This window comes from Notolabrus celidotus, chromosome 18 (genome assembly GCF_009762535.1).
Source record: "Notolabrus celidotus isolate fNotCel1 chromosome 18, fNotCel1.pri, whole genome shotgun sequence".
In the NCBI taxonomy this organism is placed as follows: domain Eukaryota; kingdom Metazoa; phylum Chordata; class Actinopteri; order Labriformes; family Labridae; genus Notolabrus; species Notolabrus celidotus.
Window position 1 is genome coordinate 23,996,753 of NC_048289.1, and position 9,363 is coordinate 24,006,115.

Below are 9,363 nucleotides of genomic sequence, written 5' to 3' on the forward strand. Positions count from 1 at the left end.
TATAAATATGGACGTTATTTCAGTGACGTCACCAATTGGTTTATGAAGAGGGGTTAAAAAGCCCAGTGATGAGAAGTGCTGACTCAACCTTACTTTCCAATTTAGAAACTGTCTCAGAGGTGGAGCTACGTCGGACCTTCAGCCTCCTGGCAAACGGCTACAATGTGTTTACCTGTCAGTCAACTTAGCTACGCCCCAAATTATGCTTTAGTAAGCAAAAACTTTGTCTTAATATTTTCAAAGTGGACACGTTCTGAAATAATTCACCCCTTGCATGAATGAAAAATTTTAATGTACAGGCCAAATCTTTTTCTTTTCTTTGTACCAGGATGTAAACATGGTTATATCTGTTGTTAAGTTGGGCCGTTTGACCCGGGGTCCCCTTAGTTCTTGGAGCCAGCTTCACTTGAACGCTACATCAAAGGTTGCCGCTTGTACTGAACCAAGCGTGGTATCTTGCTGAGTCCTTCGTCTGCCTTTCTTTTCAACCACCACATGGAAGGTAAACTTCATGCTTTTGTGAAGGTTGAGTCTGGCATCTCCTCTCTCAGACACTCTCACAATCCATCATCCCTCCACTCTGCTGTATCAGCACTCTGTCTTCACACAACATCGGCCAGGTCTCCTCTTATCCTCACAGAACAGAAACATCATAGCAGGAGACAGCTGTCCGTCATCCTCACAGACTAATTTCCCTCTTGTATCCAGTTCAGAAACATGGTTTTTCCTCTTAGGTGTGAGAGCAGGGACATGCCGTTAGCTGTGCTCAGTAAACCAGAAGAAAAAGATGTCTCTGTTTCATAAAGTGCTAGAACAAAACGAGGCACCAGTGCAATTTTCTATCCCTGTGCCTCTGTGATCCCCTGAAGCTGTGCGGCGCAGATTAGCTAAATTCATCTACTTCACAGAGTTTTGTTTTACCCACGAGCCCCAGGGTGGGAGATTACTTGGGAAATTAAACTTTTTTTTTTAAAGTTCTATAGTTTCCCAAGCCAGCGATGCCTTTGATATTCATGCTCTGTGATAACAGCATGCTATCTTTACCCCCAATCCTATTTCTCTTATCGTTGTCATCGTTCTCTCTCTCTGTTTATCTCTGCGTCTCTGTTTTCCTTGTCCTGTCACTCCTCATTCTCTTGTTTATTGCATGGAATCTGTAAACAACACAGATGGACCAACGCAATATTAAAGCAATATCACACAAATGCATGCATTCATACAATACATGTGTGTTTTGCATGTTTGCCTCTGCCGGAGTCCTTGTCTCGTTTGTTCCCCCCCCTGAAGAAGAAGCACATATGTGATCCTGGATGAGAGTTGGCATCACGCTGTTTTTTGCAAACGCGTGGTTGTCATGGCAACGCAGCAGCTCCTTTCAAAGCGAGGGTACAGTATCTCCCATCCCTGACTGTTTGTGAACATGTCCAGAACAAAAGGCAGAGCGGAAAAACACAAGAAAATAATCAAAAGCACCAGAGTGGGGGAAAAAAAATGCTCAATATATCAAACCGTTACTGGCGTGCGGCTTTCAGCCCGTCGTGATGGATTTCTGCAAAAAGGCAAGCTTTGAAGATTAGCTTTTTCCAAGCACTTACACACACACTTGTCTTATGAATCATGTGTGTGTGTTGAGGTTCTACCCAGAAGCACTTCCTCAAATCCCATTACACCCATCCTCAGCCCCCCTCCCCAAAAACATTATTGAGAGGAGCCAATCCCCACTGTGAAGACAGTTGGTAGGAAGAGGGATCAGTAAAGCTCCAAATTTCCCTTTTAACGACTCATTACCAGCCACCGCCGCTCTTTAATGTCACTGCCTCAATTCTATGGCGGCGAGGAACACCATCTCAAACCTAGATCGCTGCGGGGATGAGGAGAAATGTGTGATCGGGTTTGTGAGCACAGTGGTAATCATCCTGCTTGCCTGTAATATTTCAATTTCCTCCTCCAGTTTATCTGACTTCCTTCTACTTGCAAAGCCATTATTGTGCAGCTAGAGGACGCCTTCACAGCCACAGAGGAAACATGCATTCAGTACACGGGTCTTATCGTCTTCTGAAAGGGAGATAAAAGAACTCGTGGGCTCAAGAAGGATTGGGAGTGTCACACCTGGTGAAATCCAAAACAAAACAGTAGAGGTATAAAGATTCAGTGATCTGAATCCTCCATCCAGCCAGCCATCCATCCATCCATCCATCCATCCATCTATCCAATAATCTATACCGCTTGTCCTATTCTGGCTTGCAGGGGGAGCTGTTAGTGTGAAAGGGGCGGCGTACACCCTGGACAGGTCACCAGCACAGGCTGTATGGGTGTAGTATCCGTGACGTCACCCAGCTGGCCTTAAGCCTTTTCACTAACAGCTACAGGGTGCTCGCCTGTCAATCAAGTCAGCCATGTCCTTATTTGGGTAAAACTTATAAGTTTAATATCTTCACAAATATATATTTTTTAAAAAGGGTGTGTATGTGGTTTCCAGTGTTTCTGCAGCCAGCCTCATGTGGATGATCCATGAACTGCAGTTTTTAACACTTACGCATGGGCTTCATATTTTCAGAGTACTGTAGAGGTTGCCGCTTGGTCACCAGCCTATCACAGGGCTGACATGACACAAACAACTATTCACACACGCTCTCTGATCTGCATCAGTTTCTGATTTTCATTAAAGGTGTGAGAACTGGTCTCGGTTTAGCTCAATGGTTAAATACTGCTCCATGTACTGAGGCAACAGCTGGTGAAGTGTTGGCCCCAGGTTCAAACCTACCACTGGCTAATACCAAAAAAGAGAAGGATTTAAATTATCAATATGCATCCGATCATGTTGGATAGCATCAAACCAACCGTACAGAACCACTCTGTTTTAGAGCTACGGCTGGTAATATGGATGACGATGTATGAAAGCAAACAAGACATCAGCAACATGATTGATATTTGAAGAGTTCATTTGCAAAAACAGTTAACTCACTTTTGAGAAACTAAAAAAATGTTTCAATAAACAGATTTTTCTATTACTAGCTTTTGGTATTATCAAACAATTGAGGTTGGGTGGCTTTGACTAAGTCAAAATGACTTATCAGAGGTATCTTGAAAATGTAACTTTATTAAGAATCTATATCAAAAAGAAATATGATTTTTGAACATTTATAAAAACGGAGTTATCTGTATTTGCAACTGAACTCTACATTTCTAAATTGTAATTTTCAGTGCCTATAATTGCAGCCGGGTGGTAGGTGTCTCACAAAGTGAGTTACAGCTCACTGCAGAAACAGCTTTTGTTTGCATGTTCCACCTCATCTATTCACAGAGACTGATAAAAGGAAATAGGATAAGATTTTGTTGTTGGAAACAATTTTCCAATGTGCAGGATGAAATCAGCAAAGATAAGGTGTACCGCTTCACCCCCAGGGGGCGCCAAATTCAGCATAAACAAAATTTCTTCAGAGGAGCTTTAATGAAACATCCCTGAATCAGGTTGTGTCCTATGTACCAAGATTTGAATGGGATTGTTTTGTAATGGGGAGGTGCAGCACACCCCAATGAAACAGGTATTACAGCATCAATAAAAAGTAAAGATGCCACCGGTGTAATGTAGACAGGCAGAAACACAAACAGTGTTGATTCTGCAGTAAAAAAGATCACAGCTATTCTATCACTTTGAGAAGCTGCATCCCCGCAGAGAGCTCGAGCTTCCTGCTCTGCCCGCTTCTCTCATCTCACTGACAGCCACAAAACAGAGAGGGGGGAATCAGGAAGATGGTGAAGGACGGATGGGAAGAGAGGGAACACGTTAAGGGTGGAGCACGATAAAGAGCCATATGAGATGAAAGGGCTGGAGCCAAGAGGCAAGAGAGGGAAAGCTTGTGATGTTACAGCAGCTTACCCTCGACCTGGATGGATTATTTGGCCTGAGGTTTAGAGTTAGCGAGACGTAACAGCAAACAGAGTTAGCATCTGCTCCGCCCTCAGAGCTGCTCTGACTCAGCTTTATCATTTGGGATGCTTTGTTATCGGGGACTTTGATTCATAGGTGAAATGAGGGTTGATGACTGATTGCGCCATTCAAATTAACTGATTAGGATACAATTTATTCTGAAAATGAAACATCTCATTCCTGCTTGATACAGGACATCAGCTGCTCAACAGTTCAGGGTCTCTTTTGTCAAATTTCTCATTTAATGATGCGTAAACTTTCTTCAGCGGGTGACAAGTCGGACCTACAGGCGGGTCAATTTGACACCTGGACTCTTCTACTACAGAGCCAGGCTGTTTTAATATGTGCAGAATGCGGTTTGGCATCGTCTTCTTGCTGAAATATGCAAGGTCTTTCCTGAAAAGGCAGGTTGTCTGGGTTGCAGCATATGTTGCAAGACATAGACCGTACATTTCTGATTCGAAGTATGGTTAGCATACATTTGATGGGAAAAAGATACAATGATGAAGAGGTTGGTGCGGTCCACATCATCATTCCCTGGAGTCCAGAGTAACACATCGTTCATCATCAGCTGACAGCTCTGTTTTTGATCATGAGAGTGAAACCTTGATGTGCCGCAGTTTAAATGCCATACCTCGACAGTATTGAAGTATTTTGAAGGTTTTTCCTAAAAAAAAAGTGTTGAAAAATATAAAGCAACTCTTTGTATTTGCACAACTATTCAGCACAGAACATTACTATTTGCCCATGTTTTTTGATTTATACCTAAGTTATCTTAATTTATTTTGATTGTATTTTATTCATTTTATATTATTATTATGATTATTATTTTAAAACTGTTGGTCATTACTGTTGTTTTAATTGTTGTTTTTGTTGTTGTTTTCTTTAGTCGTGGTCATTGTAGTTATTATGTTTATATATGTATGTTTCTACTTGTCTGTCTTACTGTATAACAGGTTTGTGGGAAGGAGAGGGGAGGGAGGGATGCTCTTGTTCATGTATGTTTAGAAAAAACAAAAACCATTGTATGAAACTACACTGTGAAAAAAAAAAAAAAAAAAGTGTTCTTCTGAAAAACTGAAATTCTTCTGCCAAAATGTTGGACTGTAAATCAGTGTGTGTATGACAACTAATAAATCTTAATTTCTTAGTTTTAATCTACGCTCACACTCCCGATCACCTTTCAGGTTTCCTTAATTCTCACAGTGTTAGGAAGATCTGCTTTTAGTTTCTATTCTCCAAATATTTGGAATTTCCTGCAGAAACACTTTAAGTTGACCACACTAATACCACTAAGACAATTCTGAGTTTTCATGTCTTATCACATTGATTTTAATTGTTTTTGCTTCAATACTTAAACCCCTTGCTGTTTCAGTGATTGTTTTATGTACTTTATTATCAAATTTGTGCCTTTACGTTACTTAATTTAGGAAATACATGTTATTTTCTTTTTTTTTCCCTCACTGCTACTCCCTATCCATCTCCAATTATCTATTATTAACTGACTGCTTTAAAAAAAAAAAAAATCCAAATCTTTTTATTGAAAAAGTAGTATGACAATGACAGTGAGAAATACAATTCACTTTTTTGTTTTTTTTCCCTTTCCTTTTTTAAATATGCATATGCACATATATGCAGGAATGAATACAGAAAAATACTTGTGTGTAAACACTTAAATATACTTACACGTATATACAGACACACACAAAACAAAAAAACTTAGCTGACTGAGTTTATTTGTTTGTGCTTTATTGTTGTCTGTACCTCAGCACTATTGCAAATTAGGGTTCTCCCTCAATGTGTTTTCAGAGGATTCTAATAAATAAATAAATAAGAAGAAGAATACATGAGTATTTGCTGATTGCAATAGTCAAAATGTATTGCAATAGACTAAAAGATGTATTTTATGTTATCAAGGAATGCTTTCTCACTCAGCATGTGTGCACTTAGACTGTTGGGTGGAGGGTTTATTGGGTTTCTAGTCCAAGCTTTCAGAAATAATTTGATACGGTCAAATTAATTGGGATTGCTTTTTGGGATGCATTTTGGAGTCAGGAGGGAAAAGATTCAAAAAAAGCTAATGTGTTAAGAATGAAGAAAAGCAGATGGACCAAGAAACTGTGAGTTACAGCTAATGTGCATTCACTTATATTTGATTGTTTTTTGTACTCCATATCATAACAGCAATATTAAACCATGCAAATCAATTGCACATCGCATATTTTTCTGTGATTGTGTAGGCCTAATGTGTAATAAAGCATGTCTTTGTTTGATTGAAGAAAAGGCTTTCATGATGGATGTTTTGAGCTGAGGGGGCCTGAAGACAAAATTATTGGACCACACTGCCACCCGCTGATGAAAAAACATGCAATGTTCCAGCAGCTTTCACGTACCTTTCATTAAGATATTAATGGAATGGGCTTCAAATGAACAATAGCACTGAATCTAATAGACAAGGGTGAATCATTTGTTACATTTAGTTGGCAGAAAACAGCACTTTTTTCACAAGGATGTCTGTAGCCAGAGAATCCAGGGCCCACAGTTTTCAGATACTCCAAAAAAAAACCATGAAAACAGCTCATCCTCAATCAATGGATACCACCCACTCCAACTGTGCCCACAGAGGTCTAAAGACCTTGGCTACTCACAGTAAAAACTTTCCCTCTCTGAAAGATGACTCAACCATTGACGTCCCACGCCCTCTCAGTCTGAGTGAACTATCAGTGCTTTCAGCTGAGAGAAGAAAACTAGAAGAATTTTCTCCCTGTCTGAAACAGGTTTGTGTTTCACTTCATCGCTCTCTGAAAGTCCTGCTGCAACGGTCAGTTTAGGTCAGAAACATTGGCGAAGATATACTCCGTGTTTGACAAATGAATCTCCTCTTGCTCTCAAAGTCTCTATTTATTTCATTACATTCATGACCTACTGTCTCAGAGTGAACATCCTTGTGATGATGCAACCTGACATGGTGCCACCCGGTGCCACCAGCTCCAAAAACAAGAGACAAAATGTGGCATATTTATAGCAACTCCAGAAAAACTTGGTTTAATACAAATATACAAGCAGTCTGTCATTTGTCAACCTCTTAAAGTCAAGGCTCCCAAAGTTATTCCACATAAAGACAATATTTCATTGTTGTAGTATTTGAAATAATAGTTTTCTATTGAAGTCAAGTGACTTTGAAATTTAAATGCGTAGAATAGAGGGTAGAGTATTTTTGAATGGTAGCAAGTACATTAACCCAATGATTTATTTGATCAGCCTACATTTTGGGTAATTATTACTATACTTGAGTAAGCTAGTTGTTAAATCTGCTGTAAAAGAGTAAAACACAACAGTGTTATCTTAAAGGTGGACTTAATATAGCAAAAAATGATTTATGTAGTGCCAAATCACAAAAAACATTATCTCAAGACGCTTTTACAATCATAGCAGGTCTAGACAGTACTCTATGTTACATTATTAACAAAGACCCAACACCAAGACAGGATAAGACTCAGTCTGATCTCATCTTAATCCACCATGAGCATCGCACCCCGCAGTATTTAGCAAGTTACAGCGGCGAGGAACACTTCCTTTTTACTGGTAGAAACCTCGAGCAGAACCAGACTCATGTTAGACAGCCATCTGCCTCAACCGACAAAAATAACATAAAAAATAAAGTTTGTAAGTTAAACTTTTTGTAAGCTAGCATAGCAGAATGCTAATATACTTAGGCCTACTGAATATTACTCAATTAAAATGGATTATCTCATATCAGGTCATATCAATAAGACCTTCAGCTGAGGTTCTATCACTTTAGATGATAAAAGACGTCTTTCAGTGTTTGCTGCTTTGTCACCAATATGTATGAATATGTTCAAGATAATAAGATAAGATAAGATAATCCTGTATTCGTCCCACAACAGGGAAATTTAAGTGTTACAGCAGCAAAGTAGACAGTGCAAAACAGTATAAAGTAAACAAGAGCTTACATAGCAATTATTAAAAAGTTATTAGCAATTAAAAATAAAGAAGTAAAAATAAGCATATCTTATATACACAACTGAATAAGTGAATTTACAAATACTTACAAAACCAGTGATGCAGTGAAAAATGTGCAGACTTGTAGCATAGGTATAAAACAATGTACAGAACAGAACTTAGAAGATGAGTAGAAAAAACGTATTGCACATGTAAGAAGAGAGGGATGAGTAATTATTGCACGTTAGAACTTTTTTAGCAATGTATTTAAATGCTTAGAAGCCAACAATAAGAAGAAAAAAAACCCAATAATAATCAAATTAAATAAATAAAAAACACAGTACAAACAAAAAGGAAGATAAACATAAATTAACAGAAAGAAAAATTAATAAATGGCATTCCTATTCCTCTATCCGTCTTTTAATTTAATTTAATTATTATTGTTATCATTGTTATTTTCTTATTGTTGGTTTTTATAACTTAGATATAGTTTGTGAAATTGTGGTGTACAATGAAATACTAAAAGAAAAATGCAATAAAAAGTCTTAATGATCACATAGGCATGATAGCAGTGTTTTGTTTTTTTTTAGCTAAACGGCCAGCAAACACAAGTTAATAAATTAAAAAAATTATAATTCATTTAATTTGGAACATTTTTATAAATATTTTACCTAACTGTGAAAAATGTATCTTCTGAAGACCCATGTATGAATTAGGCTCATCTGAATAAACGAGTATTGGACTTTAGTCCCTACAGCGCCCCCTTGTGGCCACCCCAACGTGCTGCTGCTGTTTCCAGGGAGGAACCAAACAGAGACGCAGGTGTGAAGAACCAATGATCAAACAGCCGGTTAGAAACAGGTGCACACCGGATACTCAGCCGTCTGATTTTCAAAATAAAAGCACCCCAAAAACGAGCTGTTCTCACTTAATTAGAGAAAATTAAAATTGCATGACTTTAAATAGACTATTTTCATATGGGAGATTAAAACAAAGTTAACCTAACATTTATTGTATTACTCACCTCATGTTTTCTTCTGAAAATGCGGACTGTGTCCTTCTCCTGCTTCTATCAAACTGCATTAGCTACAAATTAAGATGTGCATTTATGTTTACTTTTTTCACGATATACCTCAAGGTACGACTAGGACATGACATAAATAGCTCTCTATTATTAACAATTAACAGTGTATGAGAGCGAAACTAGCTTTGTGGTGTGATACTGCAGCACTACCACATTTAGAACAAAAAGCTTCAGTGGTGATCAAACACATCCGGATGGTCAAAGGTAAGCACAGGCCTCTCTTTGGCCTGAAGTGCCCGGATGAATAGTTCTACCTGTGGCCTAATACCATTCCCCATAGGCTGATCATTACACCTTCAAGGATTTACCTGACGTCAATAATGCAGTGAGTGAGTTTACAATATCAAAAGTATTCAGAAAAATAAATAAAAAGAGAAATAATAAA

At 38.4% G+C, this 9,363-nt stretch overlaps 1 protein-coding gene across 1 annotated transcript in view; it reads right to left on the reverse strand.

The window, feature by feature from the left end:
* LOC117830211 (neurotrypsin-like) overlaps positions 1-9,166 on the reverse strand; it is a 55,748-nt gene extending 46,582 nt beyond the window's left edge. The window contains exon 1 of the mRNA XM_034708236.1: positions 8,919-9,166. The gene's annotated coding sequence lies outside the window, so the exon portion shown is untranslated. The remainder of the gene's footprint in view (positions 1-8,918) is intronic.
* Between the last annotated feature and the right edge of the window lie 197 nt (positions 9,167-9,363).